The sequence below is a fragment of the Canis aureus genome, chromosome 14 (genome assembly GCF_053574225.1).
Source record: "Canis aureus isolate CA01 chromosome 14, VMU_Caureus_v.1.0, whole genome shotgun sequence".
Lineage (NCBI taxonomy): Eukaryota > Metazoa > Chordata > Mammalia > Carnivora > Canidae > Canis > Canis aureus.
In genome coordinates, this window is record NC_135624.1 from 43,451,815 (window position 1) to 43,473,380 (window position 21,566).

Sequence of the window (21,566 nt, forward strand, 5' to 3'; positions counted from 1 at the left end):
TTTTAGGATGACCATATACATGTGATGAGGGTTGTGAAAAAAGGGATGGATTCAAAATATTATATAAGAACAAGCGATATGTTCATGCCTATTTACTCATTAAAAGAGTCTTTCTAAATTAGGTAACAACACAGAAACAAACGTCTTACTTGAAGGGACAGCATTATCCATTAAGAAGGCTTGCTAAGGTGGATTAATCAATATGTGATTGTCTCTAAATGGCAAACAAATACGTTATTATAGTCTGTATGTGCTGATGAGCGATATTCATAAAGGTCCAACTTTTTTCAGCCTTGAAAATGTCAGACTTGTTTTTATTTTGGCCTCTACGTTGACCACCGTATCAGTGACTGAGCTTCCAAGTTATCCTTCGGGACATGAGCGAGCTTCCAGAGCACCACGTTGGATTCAGACATTTGACACCTTCAGTAGAAGCCAAGGCTGGAGATTATTACCTTCTCTGAGAAGCCTCTTTATTAGTTCTGCTTCATGTGGAAGGAAGCAAGTTTGGGAGAAAAACTGGCACTCATCCAAGGGAAAATAAAAACTCCAGGGAAAATAGATCAAAGATTAGTTTCAAGACCAGTGTCTACATTTCTCCCTGTTAACCACTGGGCTCGTAAGGATACAGTAAATGAAAGAGGAATTAACAAATAAAATTTCATTTACAAACTCCAGAAATACAAATATGTATATGATGTGTCTATAGAAGTATATTTGCATTCATACACAATAAAGAATCTCCCATCAAACATTGACAGTAGTTGTCGCTGGGTGGTGGCATGTATGGTGAGTTTACTTTTCTTTTTTTTTATTTAAACATTTACCATTGAAAGCTCTTACAATTAGCATGCATTCCTTTATTATAAACAAAACAAGTTAAAATAGTAATTCCAGAGACCTTAAACAATTAAGTTTATAATATCTTCAAATTTGATATGGAGTTAGATTGTTCCTAAATTCCTAAAAAATAATAATAATAATAAAAATAATAAAAAAAGAAAGAATTCAAAGCAAGAAGTCAAGTTTGCTCTCTTTTAAATGCAGTAATATTTCTTTTTGTCGCAAAACAAATCAAAGTAGGAACTAATTCTGTGCAATTATCTCCTGATAGGTTTCTGTTCTTTTTTTTTTTTTTTTTTGCAATGTAAGTATAGAGTATAATTTAAGTATAAAATGCTGGTTAAAAGTAGTAGCTTTAAATGCCGGCAGGTGCAGCTTGAAATCTTCACCACACCACTTCCTATGTGATTCTGAAGCAACTTATTTAACCTCTCTCCTTGTTTTCTCAACCATAAAATAGAGATAATAAAATCTACCTTGTAGGAATTTTATGAAGATTAAATATGAAAATACGTCTAGCATGTAATTAGCAATCAATACAACAGGAGCTTGAAATATCACTGAAAGTGGGAAAGGTATTTCAGGAGCACCTTTCAGCCAACTTCAACGGCCCCCAGATGCGCAGTCTTGGGACTTTTGTTCTAACCTCGGAGCAAACTACCTGCACGTTGGAGAATCCAGCGCTGGGACCTCTGCTATTCAGGAGCGCCGTGATGTACGCGTTCCTTACACCCCGGATTGTGGTGCTGGGAGGTCTGTGTGATGTTTGCTGCTCTCACTTCTGTGGCTGCATTGTCCCCTCTGCACAGGCCCGGGCAGGGCTGCCTGTGTTTCCACCTATTCTAACTCAACCACTACCTTGTGAAGGTCTCCTGCAGGGAGCCAAGGAGCTGTGCAAATTTTTTCACAATGGGTTCACCTGTCAAGCTGTTATTTTGTCATGTAAGAGTCTAGGTATTGCCTACATTCGTTTTTTAATGTAATGAGTGTCTTTGAGTGTGGCTGAAGTCCAACTCAACGTGACACGCGTAGTCACCAGACAGTTACTGAGAGGCCACTATGTGCTGGATGCGATCCCTACAACTAGGAATCCATGTATATCTTATGAAGCTTATCCTTTAGTTGTAGGGAGATAATCACAACAAATAAGTAATTTATAGATATGTTCGAAGGTGAGAAGTACTGTGCAAAAATAGTGCAAGATGAGAGAAGTTGGTCACTTATATTGGCATGGACTTCTAGTCCTTACCGAAATACCACCTCAATGACACCTTGAGGGGCCACACCATAGCAGTCATGACCTCTCCCAAACCCAGACTCCTATTCCGCGCAACTTGCTCTATGCTCTCCACAGCAATCATTGCTATTCTTATGTGTTGTCGTTCTTCTCCCTCCCATTTGAAGGTAAACTTCATGAGTGTGGGGATTTTTGTCTGTTTTTTTTTTGTGTGTGTGTTATTCTCACTTGAGGCAAAACCACTGGGAGATGGTTCCAGGACGCAGGAGATAATCTTGAAAAGATTTTCAAGAGCAAGGAGCCCACGAGGAAGGGCCCTATCAAGGAATTTCATGCTCCTTGACCTGGGCCTTGGGAGCCACTGAGCACACAGCATAATCTGTGTTGCACATTGGGACAGTCATTTCTCTCTTGCAAAAGGATGAGGGATGGATAGAGGCTCCAGGAAGTGATGATTGCCTCCCCCGGGTAGAGGCGAGGAAGCCAAGGATATATGATGCAAATAAGACGTGGGTGGGACTCCCTGTCAACTGGAAATTGAGAGACAGTTAGAGCTTAGAAGGACTTTTAAGCTTCCAGTTTGAATTGCGTGATGGAAAGTAATGCATTTGAATGAACTGTGGGATTTAAAAAAAAAAAAAAAAAGGAGGAGGGGCATTTGAGAATATATGCTCAGTTGAGATATTCTGAGTTTGAAAAAATACGTGGGATATTCAGGTAGAGTAAGTAAACACTCAAACTCAGGACAGGAGTCCCAGAGGTGACAGGAAGGGAATTATAGCTTCGGGAATCATGAGCATGTTGGTAATAGCTGAATAGTGTGACTAAAAAGAATTAAATAACCATGTTTTATGTGCTAAGGGGAAAGCAAATAAAAAGGGGAAATTTTTAGGGCAGCATAAAATCCCAATGGCACAACAATCCAGGCAGGGCACAGGTGAACTAGCTCTCTCCCTTGAAATAGGGCAGGAGGACACAATCACGTTTACCCCGATTCCCATGGACATTGCTGCAGGAAGCTTCCTTTTCCCCTCCTCCACGTGGCCTAGGTACACATCTTAGTAATCGTCCTAAAGAATCAAGACGTCCTTCTTTCATTACCTTTTCCACGTCTGCTGTACTTAGGGAATTGGCTGGTGTTGCCTTCTGCTACAAATCAACTAAAGATCTGAGCTAAAGACACACTTGGTCGGTACCAGCCGATTCCACCTGTCAGAGTCACCAAACCTCTAAAACCCTGTTACTTTTTCCCAAAGACTTTTCATCTGATGCTTAGGTTATAAATCAATCATTTCGATTCTCTCTTCTTAATTGTAAATCCCTTGGGAGTAATATCCTGTATAACAAGAAGAGGTTTTCTATTGCTTCTTTGTTCTCTTGTATCCATTTGGAAAATTCACCAGTACAATCCAGCTTCTACACCTGAACTATTTTGATCTTGAGGAAATCACGGTAAATATGCACATGAGGGTCATCATATGTGTATTGTTAGACATTTTTACCAACGTATCACCAATGGGCAAGAATTTTACGAGTTTTCCTCTTTTTCACCCCACATTTAGAACAATTGCTAGTTTACTTCTTTAGTGATTTCTAGAAGCCTCACCTCCAATACCACCGACTCCTTAATTCAACCCAACTCAATCCTCTTGTTTCAACTTGGTAGCTACCACTGACTTATCTTTCATCCTGACCCAGATTCTAGTGGAAAAATCTATTCTATTCCTGGGTTAAGATAATTTTTTCAGTCAATATCATAATCTTTCAAAAGTTCTACTTTATACTTTTTGCTAAATATTTCCAATTTATCATTATAGTTGCATTTCCAATACTATAATCCATGGCATGCAACAATTTTTCTCTTGATTTTTCTTTCCTTTCTTATTGTATTCTTTTTTCAAATTTACAACCAACCTTCTCATAAAGATTGTCTACTTTCTTTGAATCCACTTCTGAACGTCTAGTTCCCTACAACACACTGCATTATGATTTCTAATATCCACTAAAATTCCTTACACTGATAGACCCAATGGAGAAAAGAACTTTATTACTTTATTTTACATTTCATCTATGGCATTTGATACTTTTATGTAACTTGTACCTTTTGAAATAAAATTCCACCTTGGCTGCTGGTATATGCAATGTGCTCCTTTTTTGTTTGTTTCTCCTTGTTTGTAGTTGTTTTTTTTTCCCCCCCTTGGTTTCTTTTTTTTTTTTCTTCTATCATGTTCTGAATATTTTCCCAAGTTCCACGTAAAAATTTCTTCTCATTCTTTGTAAATAACTAATTTTCTCTCTCTTAGCTCCAAATATCTGTCATTATATCCTGACCAATTGAAATTTAAATCTTCAGCTGACATTATCCCTCTTGAACTCCAGATTAGAATATACAGTTGTTCACTTCTCCCATGAAAACTTCACTTGAGTTTTCTAAGGTATTTAAAGCAGGTTATATTTTATGCAAAGCTCACCCTCTCTCTCATTCACCCCTTAAGACACTTGTGTCTTTTCTTTTACTCCTTACCTTAAAGACATCACAACCTCAAATCAGAAAATTGGAAATAATTCTGAACACTTCTTTTTCTATTGAGTCTCACAGACAATTTGCCAACAAGTTCTTTTTCCTTCTATATCCCTAACACCTCTGTCTTCTCTCAATCAAAAATTCTAAAGCTTTATCCTACATCAGCTTTATTAACTCTCCCAGTTACGGCACTAGCTCTCTGACCAGCCCTCTGTTTTCAGTTTCACACCTTATCCTATGTGCTGCTTTCAGAGCAAGATTTTTTTTTAAGTGATGCTCATATCATGTCAGTTTGCTATGGGATATGTTATAATAGTTACCTTTTTTTCTCAGCAGTTAAACTCTATTTTTAATGCACTACTGAAGTATTACTAAGGATTATTCCCAATCTGTCTTCTGATTGCCCACTTGGTCTGATAATATTCCCCTATGTTATTTACTGCTCATACCATAATCCTTATATGCATTCAAATTTTTGGTTTTGTTTGTCTGAACATATCTCTTCACTTCTTTGGAATGGTCTTTCCTTCTGGTACATTAAAAAATTACATTTATTTTTCTTAATATATTTCATATCTTCTTTAGGAAGCATCCCAAACCTTATACCTATTAGCATACTCATGATACTCCCAACTCTGGGAAACAAACTAGGGGTGGTGGAAGGGGAGGAGGGCGGGAGGTGGGGTTGAATGGGTGACGGACACTGAGGTGGACACTTGACGGGATGAGCACTGGGTGTTATTCTGAATGTTGGCAAATTGAACACCAATAAAAAATAAATTTATTATTAAAAAAATAAAAAGATTATTTTATTGTTTCATTTATAACATTTTATTATGTCAGATGTATTTTTTTAAGATTTATTTATTTATTAGAGAGAGAGAGAGAAAGGGACAGAGAGAGAGAAAGCATGAGTGAGGAGAAGAGCAGACTCTCCAGTGAGTGGGGAGCCTGACTCAGGGCTCATTCAAAACCTTAAGATCATGATCTGAAACAAAATCAAGAATTGGACATTTAAGTGATTGAGCCACCCTGGTGCCCCTACAGATTTATTATTTTCTCTGTATCTTTTTTGGAACTGTAAGCTCTTTGGGCTCTTCTTTCTCTTTTTTTCAGTTCCCTTAATAGTGCCTGAAACATATTAGAAGTTTAATAATTATTTATTCAACTACATTAAGTAAAAAGGTAATATTAGGCACTAAAGAATTATCATATCATTATATCTATTATTTTTTCTTGAGAAATTTTAAGTCCAGTGAAATTACATGCAGTTTTATATTAGTTTAAGGTATACAATATAAATTCCATATATTACTATATAAAAGTAATTCTATATATTACTCAGTGTTTATCACAATAAGTGTCCTCTTAATCCTCTTCATCTATTTCACCCATCCCTCCACCTACCTTCTCTTTGGTAATTATCAGTTTGTTCTTTATATTTAAGAGTCTGTGTTTTTGTCTCTTTTTCTCTTTGGTCATTGATTTTGCTTCCTAAGTTTCACATATGAGTGAAATCATATAGCATTTGTCTTTCTCTGACTGATTTATTTCACTTAGCATTATACTCTCGAATTCCATCCATGTTGTTGCAAATGGCAGGATATCATTCTTTTTATGGCTGAGTAATATTCCATTATATATTTATATATTAAATATATATATAAATATATACTATAGCATTCATCTATTGTTGGACACTTGGACTACTTCCATATTTTGGCTATTGTAAATAATGCTTCAATCAATATAGTGATTGATTGAACATATCTTGCACATATCTTTTTAAATTAGCGTGTTTTCATATTGTTTGGGTAAATATCCAGAAACGAAATTATGGGGTCATAACATAGTTCAATTTTAATTTTTTGCTAAGCTTCCATACTGTCTTCCACAGTGACTGCACCAATTTGCATTCTTACCAACAGTGCAAGAAGGTTCCTTTTTCTCCACATCCTCTCCAACACTTGTTTATTGTATTCTTTATTTAGCCATTCTGGCAGGTGTCTCATTGTAGTTTTGATTTGCATTCCTCTGATGATGAGTGATGTTTAGCATCTTTTCATGCATCTGTTAGCCATCTGGATATCTTCTTTGGAGAAATGTCCAAAGAAGAAAATAGACACACTACACACACACACACACACACACACACACACACACACACACAAACTATCTAAAACTTCTAAAATGTCTTCTGTCCATTTTTAATTGGATTATTTGGTTTTGGGGTGTTGAGTTGTGACAGTTTTTTATTTTGGATACTAACCCCTTAATACACATTTCATTTGTAAATATCTTCTTTCATTCAGTAGATTACCTTTTAGTTTGTTGATTATTTCCTTTGCTGTGTAGAAGTTTTATTTTGATGTAGCCCAAATAGTTGAGTTTTGCTTTTGTTTCCCTTGCCTCAGGAAACATATCTAGAAAAATATTGCTAAGACTAATGTCAAATAAACAAGTTAGTATAAATCTGAAGTAGATTCAGAGGAGTTAAGATATACATGGTAAGCTCTTGAACAACTCCTAAGAAATAGCTTAAAAATATTTAAAACAATATATTTAAAAATGTTATGGGAATTAAAATATTGCACTATAAAATATTCAGTTATTGAAAAAAACATTAAGGAGAGATATAAGAATAAAAGACACATGAGACATATGGAAAAAAATAAAATGGAAGATGTAAATCCAATGACATCAATAATAACACCAAGTATCAGTAGATTAAACAAGCTGATCAAAAAGTAGTTTATAAACTGGATTTTAAAAGAAGCCCACCTATATATAGTGGACAAGTGTCACACTTTAGAATCAAACACCTTAAAAGATTAAAAATAAAAAGTTGGAAAACAGCAACCATAAGATACTGATGTGGTTATGCAAATATCAGGTAATATAGACTTTAAAACAATAACAAAAAAATAGATGAACAGGGATATTTCACAATAATAAGTTTCAGGGGCACCCGAGTGGCTCAGTCAGTTAAGTGTCTGATGCTTGATTTCAGCTCAGGTCTTAATCTCAGAGTCATGAGTTCAGACCTTGCACTGTGCTCCACACAGGGCATGAAATCTACTTTAATAATAATAAAAAAATAATAACGAGTTTTGACCCATCAGGAAGAGATAAAATTATAAACACATATGCATGAAACAACAGGTCCTTGAAATACACAAAATACCAACTGATAGAATTGAAGAGAAAAATAGATGATTCAACAATAATAGATGAATATTTTAATACCCTATATTTAATAACCCATTTTCAATAATGGAAAGATTAGAGAAAGTAATCATGACAAAGAAGAACAATGCTGCATTCATTAAGTTTCAAAACTTACCATAAATTTACATTAATTAAGACAATATAATACTGGCATAATGTTAGAAATGTAGATCAAGGAACAAAATTGAACATCAAAAGAATAAAGTTCCACTTTTATATTCAGTTGCTATTTGACAAAGTGCAAACACAAATGAACGGGAGGAGTGTTTGAAAGTGAAAAATGAATAAATACATGGTAAAACAGCATATTATTCATGTATTTTATTGCTATGAAAAAAATTAAACTTGGAAACAACTAAAAAAAAGTATGAATTTAACATTTATTTTCTACTTTTCCAATCAAGACAAAAAGTGTTTACTTGAGAATAAGCAGAAAATATATACACTACACACACATACACACACACACACACACACACACCTACCTAAAATTTTAAAAGTTCTGCTAAATTAGAAAAAAAATAAATTAGTATGTTTGAAAATATCAATATAAACATTTATTTTACATTTGCTGGGCAAAATTAGCTTTGTTGTAATAATGAATTTAGGAGAAAACAGCATAATTCATATTTTTAAAGATTTATTAATGTATTTTAGAAAAAGAGCACAGGCAGGAGGGGCAGAGAGAGAGAGGGAGAGAGAATCCTAAGCAGACTCTGAGCAGAGTGTGGAGCTGGACATGGAGCTCAATCTCACAACTCTGAGATCAGGGCCTGAGCTAAAACCAAGAGTCAAACACTTAACCAACTGCACCACGTAGATGTCCTCCCAAAGTAGTATAATTCTTAAAACATCAAGGGGCACCTGGGTGGCTCAGTGAGTTAAGCATCTGCCTTGAGTTCAGGTCATGATCCTGGGGTCCTGGGATCCAGCCCCACATGGGGCTTCTCGCTCAGCAGGGAGCCTGCTTCTGCCTCTGCCCTTGGTTGTGCACACTCTCTCTCTGTCAAGAAAATAAATCAAATCTCTTAAAAAATGACAAATTAAAATATATATATATATATATATATATATATATATATTAGGAATAAGAGTATATTATTTTTTTTGAATCCAAAAACAAAGAGATTCATTCACCAGAGGAAGGAAGAAATTTCCCCTTTCTTGAAAATGAGGAAGAATCACATAAACCAAAGAAAAGAACATCTCATTTTCTCTCCCATAGTCATATTAGCTTACATTTGATTGCACTATCACAATGGGATAGACACTGTGCTAAACACTGAATAAAACATTTCATTTAATCCTCATTAGAACCCTATAAAATAGGTATCTCATTTTTTTTTTTTTTTTTTTTTAGATGAAGAAACCAAGACTTAGGACATGTTGGCTTGTCCCAAAGTCCCACATAAAGTGATGGTCTTGCTTCAGGCTTAGGCAGTTTGACTTCAGAACTTGTGTTTTCATTGTATGTGGGAAAGGAGTTCACAGACACAATTAAAAAGAGAGAAAAAAAGAAAAGAATAAATCTTATAGTCATGGTCTAGACATTCAGACCAAGGGTGAAAGTGTGAAGAAGCAACAGAGGAAGGTGTGGTCGTTTCCATTCTCATCATGATGCCACGGCTACCCCAAGAGCAGTGGAGCATGGAAACGGAGATCTAGCAGCCCTTATAAAAATTTTGAATTCTTACTGTTTTCTAGTGAAACTAAGAATTCATCACTTAGATTTAAATTTAACCTCAGAAATACCATCAATATATTTCATTTTCAAAAGTGTCCATTATTAGCCCTACTTTATGCTGATAATATAAGCTTGGTCTTGTTTTCCCTTCTCTCTATAAACAATTTCTGACTTATCAAGTTGTGAAGACCTCCAACCTCAGCTAGTTTTAAAAGTCAGACTTAGCTTCAAAATGCAAAATCTGCTTCTCCTAACTGAGAGGATTTAAATTACATTGCAGATACATTGTTGTAAGCAAACCGCTAAAACAGTGTGTTATTTTGGAGGTAAATGGACTGAAACAGATGGAAGGGGGAAGAGGAGAGCTTTCCTAGAGGCACAGTGTCTGCGTGTCACCAGCTGTGGCTGGGAGATAATGTGCGATGGCAAGTGATGTATAGGAGGAAATCCAATTGCCTGTAGTCCTCTGCTTTGGACCGTTAGGAGAAAGAGCCTCTACTTGAGCTCTTTTAATTGAAGGTGAAGCCTGGAATTTGCAATGCCCACTTAAAATGACATTCCTTGATTTGATTGAAATGTAAAACAGGGCTCAAAAATTGCCTCTTTTATTCCACAGTGGGGTTCAGCTAAAGCTGAATTCATGGAGGTAGCCAGGAGGGGTGCTGAGGGGCAGGGGTGGGGGACAGAGAGGGTAATGGGTAAAAGTAAAGGTAGACTAGATTTGTAGTCATACTGTATAGCCTGTAAACATTTTTTTGTTATTTTGGATTTCAATTAGAATTCATTATTTTAAATGTGGTTATTTAAATATACGGAGGAATAAAAGATGCCACATAGGCCATAATTGCCTGAATTTGCTTTTTAGACGTCTAATTTCTACATCAATCGATTCCTTTATTATGAAAGACAAAATGCCAAGGCTCGATGCGGATAGCCTAGAATATAATAAGGAGGGCTGAGTTTATCTGGGAGTTCTATGTTTTCACAGAGGCTGTATAAAAGGAGGTCTGGGATGAGGAGAAGTAAGAGGAGATATGATTGGGACATGAAGTAAGAGCCTCAGATGATAAAGAAGCCAAAACAAATGGAAGAGGCCCGGGCACAAAGTAAGAGACAGCAGTTGAATACCTGAGTCTTCATGTGGTTCAGTGGCCAGGCAGTGCCTGGTAGGTCACCTCGGGAAGACGGGTAAACGCCACCTGTTGGAAACAGACCATGGGATAGTGGCCAGCACTCACAAGCAAGGAATTTTATTTGCACATACCCACGTGGATGGGTCCAAACAGTGGTGTTCCCAGTGAAAAAATCATTTATCATGAGATGTAAAAATGAGAGTCTTTCTATAAGGTAGACTAAATGCAAGCAGAAAAGACATTTTAGGAGTTTTCAGTGAAATGAAAGCTCTGTTTAACACATGGAAAGTATTACAGAGTGAAGGGAAGGGGTTCGTGGGGACAAAGTGTATGAGGAATGAATAGTCAAGCAAAATTAAGCTAATCCAAGACAGACGAGGGAGGCTGGATTAGCCTGCTCTGGCTGCCCTTACACCATATCACAGGCCACGTGGCGCAAACAATGGGAATTCATTTTCTCACGGGTTGGGAGGCTAGACATCCCTGCTCAAGGTGTCAGCAAGCTCAATTTCTTGTGAAGACTATCTTCGGAGGTTAGGGACAGCCTCTTCTCACTGTGTCCCTGGATGGCCTTTCCTCTGTGCTCTTTCTGAGAGTGAGAGAGAGGAAGGATCTTGGCATTTCTTCCTCTTCTTTTATGACACGGATCTTGTCAGCTTAGGGCTCCACCATCATCACCACATTTAACCTTGATTCCTTCCTCACAGGGATTACTGTATAATAACATTGCAGAAAAAAGTCTGCACTGGAGGAGGACTTACTGCTCTCTTCCACGTCCTGTGTAGTGCCCTGAAACTCAACGAGGAGCCTGCAGGGAAGGGCAGCTCTCAGAATCTGTGGATTTACAAGAGCAACTGGCTGCACATGATCCTTGAGCCCACGCTGCAGCAACACACAAGTCAGTGGCGTGTGTACAAAGAACCTAAGACAGGAGACATTTCACAATTTTTCTTGCTTCGAGTCGCCATCCAACACATGTGTATGTCACACTTCACAGTTTAGATGACTGCACTACGTATTTTGTGACAATGTAATGGATGTAATGGCTCCTTGGCCACTGGAATGAGATCTGCAAGACCCATTGTCTTGTCCGACCATGGTGGCATGATATGGGGGAAACAGCAGGCTTAGGACTTTCAGCAGCTTCAGATCACCTGCTTTAGTGCAAGAAGCAATTGGGTTCATCAGTGGTGAGTTCTTGTTATTGTGGCATTTCTTAATTCCTCTTCAACAGTCACCTTTTCTCCCTTCCTTCCTTCCTTCCTTCCTTCCTTTCCTTCCTTCCTTCCTTCCTTCCTTCCTTCCTTCCTTCCTTCCTTCCTTCTTCTTTCCTTCCTTCCTTCCTTCCTTCCTTCCTTCCTTCCTTCCTTCCTTCCTTCCTTCTCTTTGTTTCTTTGTTTCTTTCTTTCTTTGCTTTCTTTGTCTAAGATTTTTTATGTATTTACTTGACAGAGAGAGAGAGAGAGAGAGAGAGAGAGCCAGAGCGTGCCAAAGAGCACAAGCAGGGTGAACAGCAGAGGGAGACGGAGAAGCAGGTTCCCCTCAAGTAGGGAACCTGCTGAGGAAGTTTATCCCAGCGTCCTGGGATCATGACCTGAGCTGAAGGCAGATGCTTAACCGACTGAGCCACCCAGGTGCCCCAACAATCACATTTTCATAAATTTTATAAGCATACAATTTCCTGCATTAAATCCCTTTTGGTTAAAATATCTGAGTCACTTCTGTTTCCTACCATGATTGAGTAATCATAGTAATTATTTCCTAAGAACATTATAAATCCTCTGTTAATAAATTAAAAATAGAATCTGGTTGCCCTGCATTTAATTAAGTTGAGCTCCTATTTACATTTAAGATTTTATGACCTATAACACTTCCAGCAAAATCTCATCGTGATAATTTCAACTTACGGTAAGTAAATTCTGTTGAAATTTTGTCTAAATTGTGGTGAGTTAAGTATTTGAAAACTATAACTGATACAAGTTGAACTTGAACTCAAATTTATAATAAATGTATTCAAATATCAGAATTTAACTATTAAAGCACAAGCAGAAGTTTGGAAAATATTGACCAATGAGACTAAAAGGATGTTTTTAACTTTAAAGACTATTTTTAAAAATATATATATTAATTTATTTTTTCTTTTTTGTGTGTTTTTCATCATATTGTCCTTTCAGAGAAAAAGAGTAAAGTGTATGAGAAGTAAAAATTTAAAAAAATAAATTAAAATAAGAAAAAATATGTGGCTATTTTTAGGTGGTAAGGGATAACTGAAGTGCCTTGCCTTATCATATTATTTAGATCATTTATTTATTTGAAACAGCTTTAAGAACATTTTTAATGTATAGAAATCTTTAACTCTTTTCAAGAATTCTTTTTCTTCCTTCTAGACGGCTTTTGATTAGGGTTATGGTTTTTCTGAATTTTTTACTTTTAACTTTCTTTATCCAGGTATAATTATAATTCTTTAAGCTTTTGGAAGAGCAAGATCTGATTTGTTAAGGCCTTAGGATCTTTTCTAGGCTTTTAACTTCTTGTCTTCTCAGTTCTTCAATGGTCCACCATGCTATGCATTTCTTTTTTTTTTCTTTTCTTTGTCTTTTTCTTCATCTTTTTAAATGATGATTACATTGTATACTTTTATTTCAGGTGAATCCTGTGAAATAAATAAATAAATAAATAAATAAATAAATAATAAATAAATAATAAAATTCTGTAATAATGGTTGTTATTTAAAAAAATCTTGGGCAGCCCGGGTGGCTCAGCGGTTTAGCTCCTGCCTTTGGCACAGGGTGTGATCCTGGAGGCCCGAGATCAAGTCCCATGTCAGGCTCCCTGCATGGAGCCTGCTTCTCCCTCTGCCTGTGTCTCTGCCTCTCTCTCTCTCTCTCTCTGTGTCTCTCATGAATAAATAAATAAAATCTTTTTTTTTTTAATTTATGATAGTCACACACACACAGAGAGAGAGAGAGAGAGAGAGAGAGAGGCAGAGACATAGGCAGAGGGAGAGGCAGGCTCCATGCACCGGGAGCCTGATGTGGGATTCGATCCCGGGTCTCCAGGATCGCGCCCTGGGTCAAAGGCAGGCGCCAAACCGCTGCGCCACCCAGGGATCCCAATAAATAAAATCTTAAAAAAAAATCTTTTTGTTGGGTTTATAAAATTCTGATTTAAGGAATCTCCCATATTACATTGAGTAGTCAAGCCCAAAAGAGCCTTTTTGATTAATTTAACCTAGATTCTTTTTTTCCACTTTCATTGAGATATTATTGACACAGTTTACTGTATAAGTTTAAGCTGTACAGTATAATGGTTTGACTTACATATATTGTGAAATGTTACTGCGATAAGACCAGATAGTATTGGTATTAGTTTTTGTTGTTTTAAGATTTTATTTATTTATTCATGAGAGACACAGGCAGAGGGAGAGGCAGGCTCCCTGAGGGGAATCTGATGTGGGACACAATCCCAGGACCCCGGGATCACGGCCAAAGGCAGACACTCAACCACTGAGCACCCCAGGTATCCTAATACAGTTATTTCTTCTTCTTCTTTTTTTTTAATCTTTTTTTAAATTTTTTTATTTATTTATGATAGTCACAGAGAGAGAGAGAGAGAGGCAGAGACACAGGCAGAGGGAGAAGCAGGCTCCATGCACCGGGAGCACGATGTGGGATTCGATCCCGGGTCTCCAGGACCGCGCCCTGGGCCAAAGGCAGGCGCCAAACCGCTGTGCCACCCAGGGATCCCCAGTTATTTCTTCTTAAGCTTCCCCCTTGTCTTGTAGATGGTGGTCTTCTGGTGTCTATATGGTGTCTTCATATGTTCCTGTTTGTGTCCTAAACTCCTCTCTTTATAAAGATACCAATCATATTGGATAAGGACCTATCCTAATGATCTCATTTTAATTTTATTACCTGCTTAATGGCTCTATTTCCCAATAGTCACCTTTTAAGGTACTAAGGATTAGGACTTCAAAATACAAATTTTGGGAGAACATAATTCAGCCCAATATACATGTCTACTTATTGACCACAAAATCAGAGAGAACAAAGTTAGTGTGCACCATTATCATCCTCCTAGGTTTGGATTGTAATAAATGTAATGAAATAATATCCTCTATTAAACTATAACCAAAGGTGGGAGATCCACCATATAATTCCTAATAGGTAGAGATAAAAAGGTTTTGAGTTACTTAACATGTATAAACTTTATCATGCAAGACAAAAATTATTTTAAAAATTCTAGAAAATGTGAAAAGTGTTTCAGCACAATAATTCAAACACATTTGAAGAGGAAAAGGGGAAAAATTCTTTAATGCATAAGAAGTGTGATTCCCTAAAGATGTACCATGAATATCATTTGTGTTTTCCCAGAGTATATAATGAAAAAATTTTTAAATGATTAATACTCCATTTTATTATAGGATGAGGCATTGTTTATTTTAAAATTTGAAAACTTTTGGTTCTGGTTTTCAAAATGATATTTAGAATGAGGATATGCAGTTACTAAGTATAGTGGCTTGATTTTTTTTTCTGAAAAAATACTTCTCAGTTTCAACGAGACATGCAATTCTGAAAATGATTCAAATATGACAAAGTTCTTGCAAAATGTTACAGTTTTTATAGGTCTTTGACATTGCTGGGAACAGCAAGTGAGGATTTAGATAATTTTCTATGGTAGTAAGTCAGTGGAAAAATTAAAGGTGAAGATGACAAACTAAATGACTTATTTCACTTTTAATTAATAACTTATGGCAAACTTTGAAATTATTGAACATTTATCAATGTCAAATGTTATTTTTTAAATGTTTCAAAAAGTCTAAATTATTTTGTTATTATTTCCCATGTATATTTCATTTTCCCCTTTGGTAGCTCCTTGTATGTCTTGAACTCCCATCTTGGAAGAATAGGAAAAAATGAATTGGCAACGTTTGTCAAATATTATTTTAGACATGTTGATGTAAAGTCATTATTAATTGTCCTTGATGCTTTCAACCATGAAAAAGTATTTTAAAATTTACCAGTGTTTACTATATCCAAGAAATGGAAAACATTTTCCTCTAAAAAAAAGATTATATTCATTAAAATTAATAATTTCATAACATAATTTTATGTCATGCTGAATTTGTATGTTTGGTGATTCTTAAGATTCACACAACTAAATAAATGAACATAATATCTAAATGTATTTTGTATATTTTTGTTTGCACAATATCTATGTTTTACATTTTGAGGAAATTATTTTTCCTTAGAATGTACCTTACCTACTGGCTTGTAGAAGATTTCAGACATATTTAGTTGCACTGAATAATGTATGTTAATCATGTAAATATAGGTAGTATGTTGTAAATAGTACTAGTAAATATAAGTTAATGTATGTTGATATCATGTAGGTATAAGTATTTTGTATCTATTAGGGACAGAATTCTAGGAAATAAAAGAATCATGAGAGAACTAGTGAGGAAAAACAAAGAAAATATGTATGACTAAGACATTTTAAAATAAGAAAATGTAAAAGAATGCAGCAAATTTTCTAAACTTCACAAAATCTTGAACTCCAGCTACATCTAATACTTTCAATATTGAAATTCTTTTTTTTAAGTTTTTATTTATTTATTCATGAGAGACACAAAGAGAGAGGCAAAGACGAAGACAGAGGGAGAAGCAGGCTCTCTGAGGGGAGCCTGATGTGTGAGTCGATCTGAGGACCCTGGGATCATGACCTGAGCCAAATGCAGATGCTCAACCACTGAGCCACCCAGGCATCCCCAATACTGAAATTCTTAATGGCTCTTTTGGGTTCATCGGATTGCACATGATTTAGCTCTCAGTGGAGCTTCTTTAAGCTATTGGTTATCCTTCTGCCAAAGTGGAAAGATGACATAGGCAGAACAGAGAAAATCTCCTTTGTTCTAGACTTTCCCATCACGACCACCACCTAGTAACCTTCCCCTATATTCTTAGTACATATGCTGTGCCATGATCATTGTTCTGTCATATTTTGTTGTATGTACATCTATTTCCAGTAATGGAATCAATAAGGCAGTGTTTCTCAGTTTAAATGACAATGTTTGAACATTTTAACTCTGTGACAGTCTTAAAATACCAACATCTGAACCACTGCTGCAAAAAAGTATATATATAAGATCTAAATTAAAATAAAAAAGGTGATCAGTTGAATAAGCAAAAGATCAAGTACCAAGGAAAATTTAGAAGAGAAAAAGTGGTTTTGCTACTAGGACAGGGAATACTGCTCAAAAAAAGCAGCTTTTGAGTTGGACCTTATGCATGAAAATTCATTAATTTTCAGGGTGGAATTTTAGATATGTATTATTTATTTTAGCTACCATTTGTCAATGTCATATTCTAGCCTCAAAGAAAAAAATATCAATATGTCATCTAGCCCTTATAAAATATGGTTATACATGAAAAAGAAGATAGAAATTTCCTTTTATATTGTTTTCTCTTAAGTCATTATAATGATATAATTTCAGAAACAGTTTCCAATAAAATTATTCAGTGTTATTTTGTAAGTTTATGATAATAAGGCATAATTTCCATTAAATTAAATTACTAGTCAATAATATTACTTGATATGCTGTAAACACAGGTTGAGACAGAAAGATCCGATTGATTCCCAGAAAATTCATACCTGATGTTCAGCTAAAAACTAAAAATGGTGATACAAAATTAATGAACAGAAATCTGTTGCATTTCTATACACTAATAATGAAGTAGCAGAAAGGGAAATTAAGAAAACAGTCCCATTTACATTTGCACCCAAAAGAATAAAATACCTAGGAATAAAACTAACCAAGTGAAAGATCTGTGCTCCAATAACTATAAAACACTGATGAAAAAAAGTGAAGATGACATAAACAAATGGAAAGATATACTATGCTCATGGACTGGAAGAACCAACATTATTAAAAATGTTCATTAGAAAAGTAAAAATGGAAAATAGTTGAAATTTATTATTATTGTTGTTGTCATCATTGTTTTCTGACAGTAACATGAATGACTAGCTCATGTCTGTAAGTGAACATTCTATGATGAGGACATGCTTGACATGTCTATGCTATCTTCTAAGTTATAACTAATATGTGAAAATCAGATCTTCCTTAGGAAAAAGCCACATTTTATTGTCACCCTTACATGATGTTTCTAAGGGTTTCACCTCTTCAGAAGTAAACGTGATCATTATTTGCCTGCTTAGTCATTTTAATAAGGAAAAAATGGCTGTACTGAAGATTGTTAAGAATTATGCAACAAAACTCATTCTATCCTATGAAATTGAAAGAATTATTTTCACATGCAATCTTTTTTTTCTTTCATTTAAAGTGATACTTTTATCAAAAAAATAAAGTATTGTTGACAATGTTACATTCATTTCGGGTATACAACACAGTAATTGGAGAAGTCTATACCTATACTCATGTGCAATCTTTATACAGTGAGTTCCAACTGAAGGGTAAAAATTCTTGATGTGCCTGATAACTCCATAGAATCTATAAATGCTGAATCTATAGAAATGCCAATCCTTTTCAATGTTTGAAAAAAGACTTTGTAACAATTATTTTTTTGTAACAATTATTGATACCTAATACTATAATGTCCATTAGCACCTGGAATATTGAATTAAGTGTGGTATTATTAAATGGTACATGAAACTATTTAAAAAAAAACAAGTATTACACAAAATAAGTACTGGCTTTAAAATTGCTGTGAATAAAAACTCTGAAACACAGGGTGAATGTATAACAGTATGCTCCATTGCATCTCCTAGATGTTTTTTGGACCATGCAAAACCTTTCTTTGTGAATATATAAATGAGCGAAGTCAGGAAATAAACTATTCTATTCAGTGCCAGAGTGGTCAAGAACAACCATGTGGAGAATGCAATGAAATAGAATCCAATTTCATTTCTTCAGTTGAGTTGCAAATAAAATGTTTTCCAAGTGTATGCCTGAAAGCAGAAAGCCTAACAGCCTCTTCTTTAGTTGACTATGTTTAGTGCATATTATCCGTAGCTTTCCTTGCTTTATATCTAGCATCACAAATTGGATTTAGGTAGGTTGTACTTCTTTTGTTTATCTGGTGTACTTATCATAAAATAATGCATTAAGTAGGCATTCTATACATTTCTATTGATTTTGTGTAGAGTAAAAAGAATGCATTTCTACATTATCTGAATTGAATATTGTCCTATGATAAAAAACAAAACAAAACAAGTGTATCCCATTTGAAAAAGGAATGGTACTCTATGTAAACACTAAGTGAGTTATTTTTTCAAGACTCATGTATATTGCCTATGACCTATTTCATTTTCTAACCCTATGATTTGGCTTAGAAATAACTACCCAGTGTTTCCTATATTTTATTCCTATAGTACTATTTGATTCAAAAGTCTATTTTCTTGCATTAGGTATTCAATGCATACTACAATTCCTGCAAATGATGAGTAGATTTTTTTTTTTTTTTTTTTTTTTTTTTGGCAAGCTTACCTAGGTAGTTTTAAAAATGAATCTAGCCATTGACTGGTGTGTTTTAATTGCTATAATTTGAATAATTAATTCTATGTTTAGAAAATGAGTTCAAGGTGGTGTGTGATTAACCATGTTTAATGAAGTCATTACCTGATTAAAACACATTTCATGCCCATGACTGACTATATCCAAATGCTAATCAATTTGATTTAAATTTGTCTCTATATATTTGAATTTGTTACACTTTTGGGTTATATCTACTGTGATGAGAACTACAGTGACATTCTATTATGGGTAATTGTTTACCCTTTCAGACTTCTTGTTTCTAGAAGTATAGTATAGGAAATAGTGTATCGATTCCACTAGAAAAAAAATCTGCATAAAACATTCTTGGCTTAGGAAATTATTTCATTTTGGAAAGTGGAGATTTTAATAAAAGGGACTAGTTTGATTAAGAAGAGAGCTCTTTAGTGATAAATTAGATGGCTGAATTTCTGAGGGGCTTTCTAATATTTTAACTCTAGCTCCAAGTTTTCACAAATAGAACATGCTAAACTTGCCATGTGGCCTTGAGAAAGTGAGTGATTTTAAAGGAAAGACATTGTAAGTTTCTTTAGTAATAGAACTCAAGACTGTGAAGAGAGAATTTTTAGAAGACAGGCACTGGCTGTTTTTCTTCTACACTGAGCACAGAACAAGATAAAATATAATTAAACTAAGAAATGCCGTATTTTGGTCCTTAGGATTGTTTCGAAGGTATAAACTCAGTCTGTCATATGTTAAATTACACTGCTGAGGTTAGACTATGATACTCCTTTGTAGAATTTTAAAAGGTGCATAATTTCTCATGTGATTTAGTTATATTACACAACTTCCTGCCTGGGGTAGTCAATAGCTTTTTAAGGTTGCTTCCTTCAGCAAACAATCTTTTAATGCCATGGGACAAAATTTTCATTTTTTCAGTACGCATCAGGTTTCAAAGAACAAGCCAGAGTTTACACTGTGAACTCAGCTGTATTGACAATGATCTTTGACATCTACAACAAATAAGTAAATAAAAAGATGCCTACTTGCATACATACACATACATGCATATACAGTGAATCAGTGTGCTTCTACTATACTTTAAAAATGTGTTTCATTCTGCAAATTTTCACATCTGAAGGTAATAGGCTCTTCGATAGTGATTAATAAATTGTTGCTATTGACTGATGGACAAAAAAAAGATATATTTTCAAGGGAAACATGCTTTAGATTTGTTGTATCATTCACGTGACGATTTTGAAAATGTATAAGCAGATCAGGGGTTCTAAGTCTTGCAAAATTGACATTTTGGGCTCGATGACTCTTTATTGTGAGGAACTTTCCTGTGCATGCTATGGTGTTTAGCAACATCTCTGGCCTCTACTCAATTTATACTAGTAGCATCCTAATCCCCAAATAATGGCCATAAAAAATGACCCCAGACATTGCCAAATGTTCCCTGGAGGGTGGAGAATGTGGTAGTGGTGGTGGTGACAAAGGTGCCCTCACCTGAAAACCACTGAGGTAGATAATGACTAGTTCATATCAGAACTGGTTTTGTTAATAAACATATGATCTGAAGTTATGGGATGATAATTAACATAAGGGAGTAAAACAAATATAGTCTCTAGCATATAAGTTCACCAAAGAATACTTTTATAAAAGTGAACAACTGGATAAATAAAATGAGTAAGTGAAAGAGAAGAAAAGTCATAATTACAATGAATACTACAATCTGAAAGATGTTTCTTAAAAGATACTGGCAAGTTTTGTATACATCACTGTTCGACTCAAGAAGAGATTGTCTTAATGTGCAATTTAAACATAAAATCATGTAAACACAATCAAACTGCATTTTTTTTCAAAATTTTCTAAGTTCTATAAACTTTCTATGTATTTTAAAAATAATCAAAAGTAATTTGAATTTTTTTACCATGCTTTACATTTTCAAATATTAAACACATTTTAATACATTTTTACAATAAAATTGATTTTCTTCTTTTTTAAAATTTTATTTATTTATTCATGGGAGACACAGAGAGAGAGGCAGAGACACAGGCAGAGGGAGAAGCAGGCTTCTGGCTGAGCAGGGAGCCCAATGCGGGATTCGATCCCAGGACCTCGGGATCATGCCCTGAGCCAAAGGCAGACACTCAACTGCTGAACCACCCAGGCAGTCCCTATAAAATTGATTTTCTTTTCCACTTTACTTTGCTTGGCACTGGTTACCAGTAGCATGAGATATACCAATGTGACTGATAAAAGGAAGGAATATTGATTAATGGTCATATGTCTGGCAACTCATTTTTTAAAACCACGCTTTTTTTTCCAACCAGGAATCTAGGCTTCCACATATCTAAGAATATCTTTCCTAATGCCTTAAAGAAGATTATAATAGTGACTCTTAA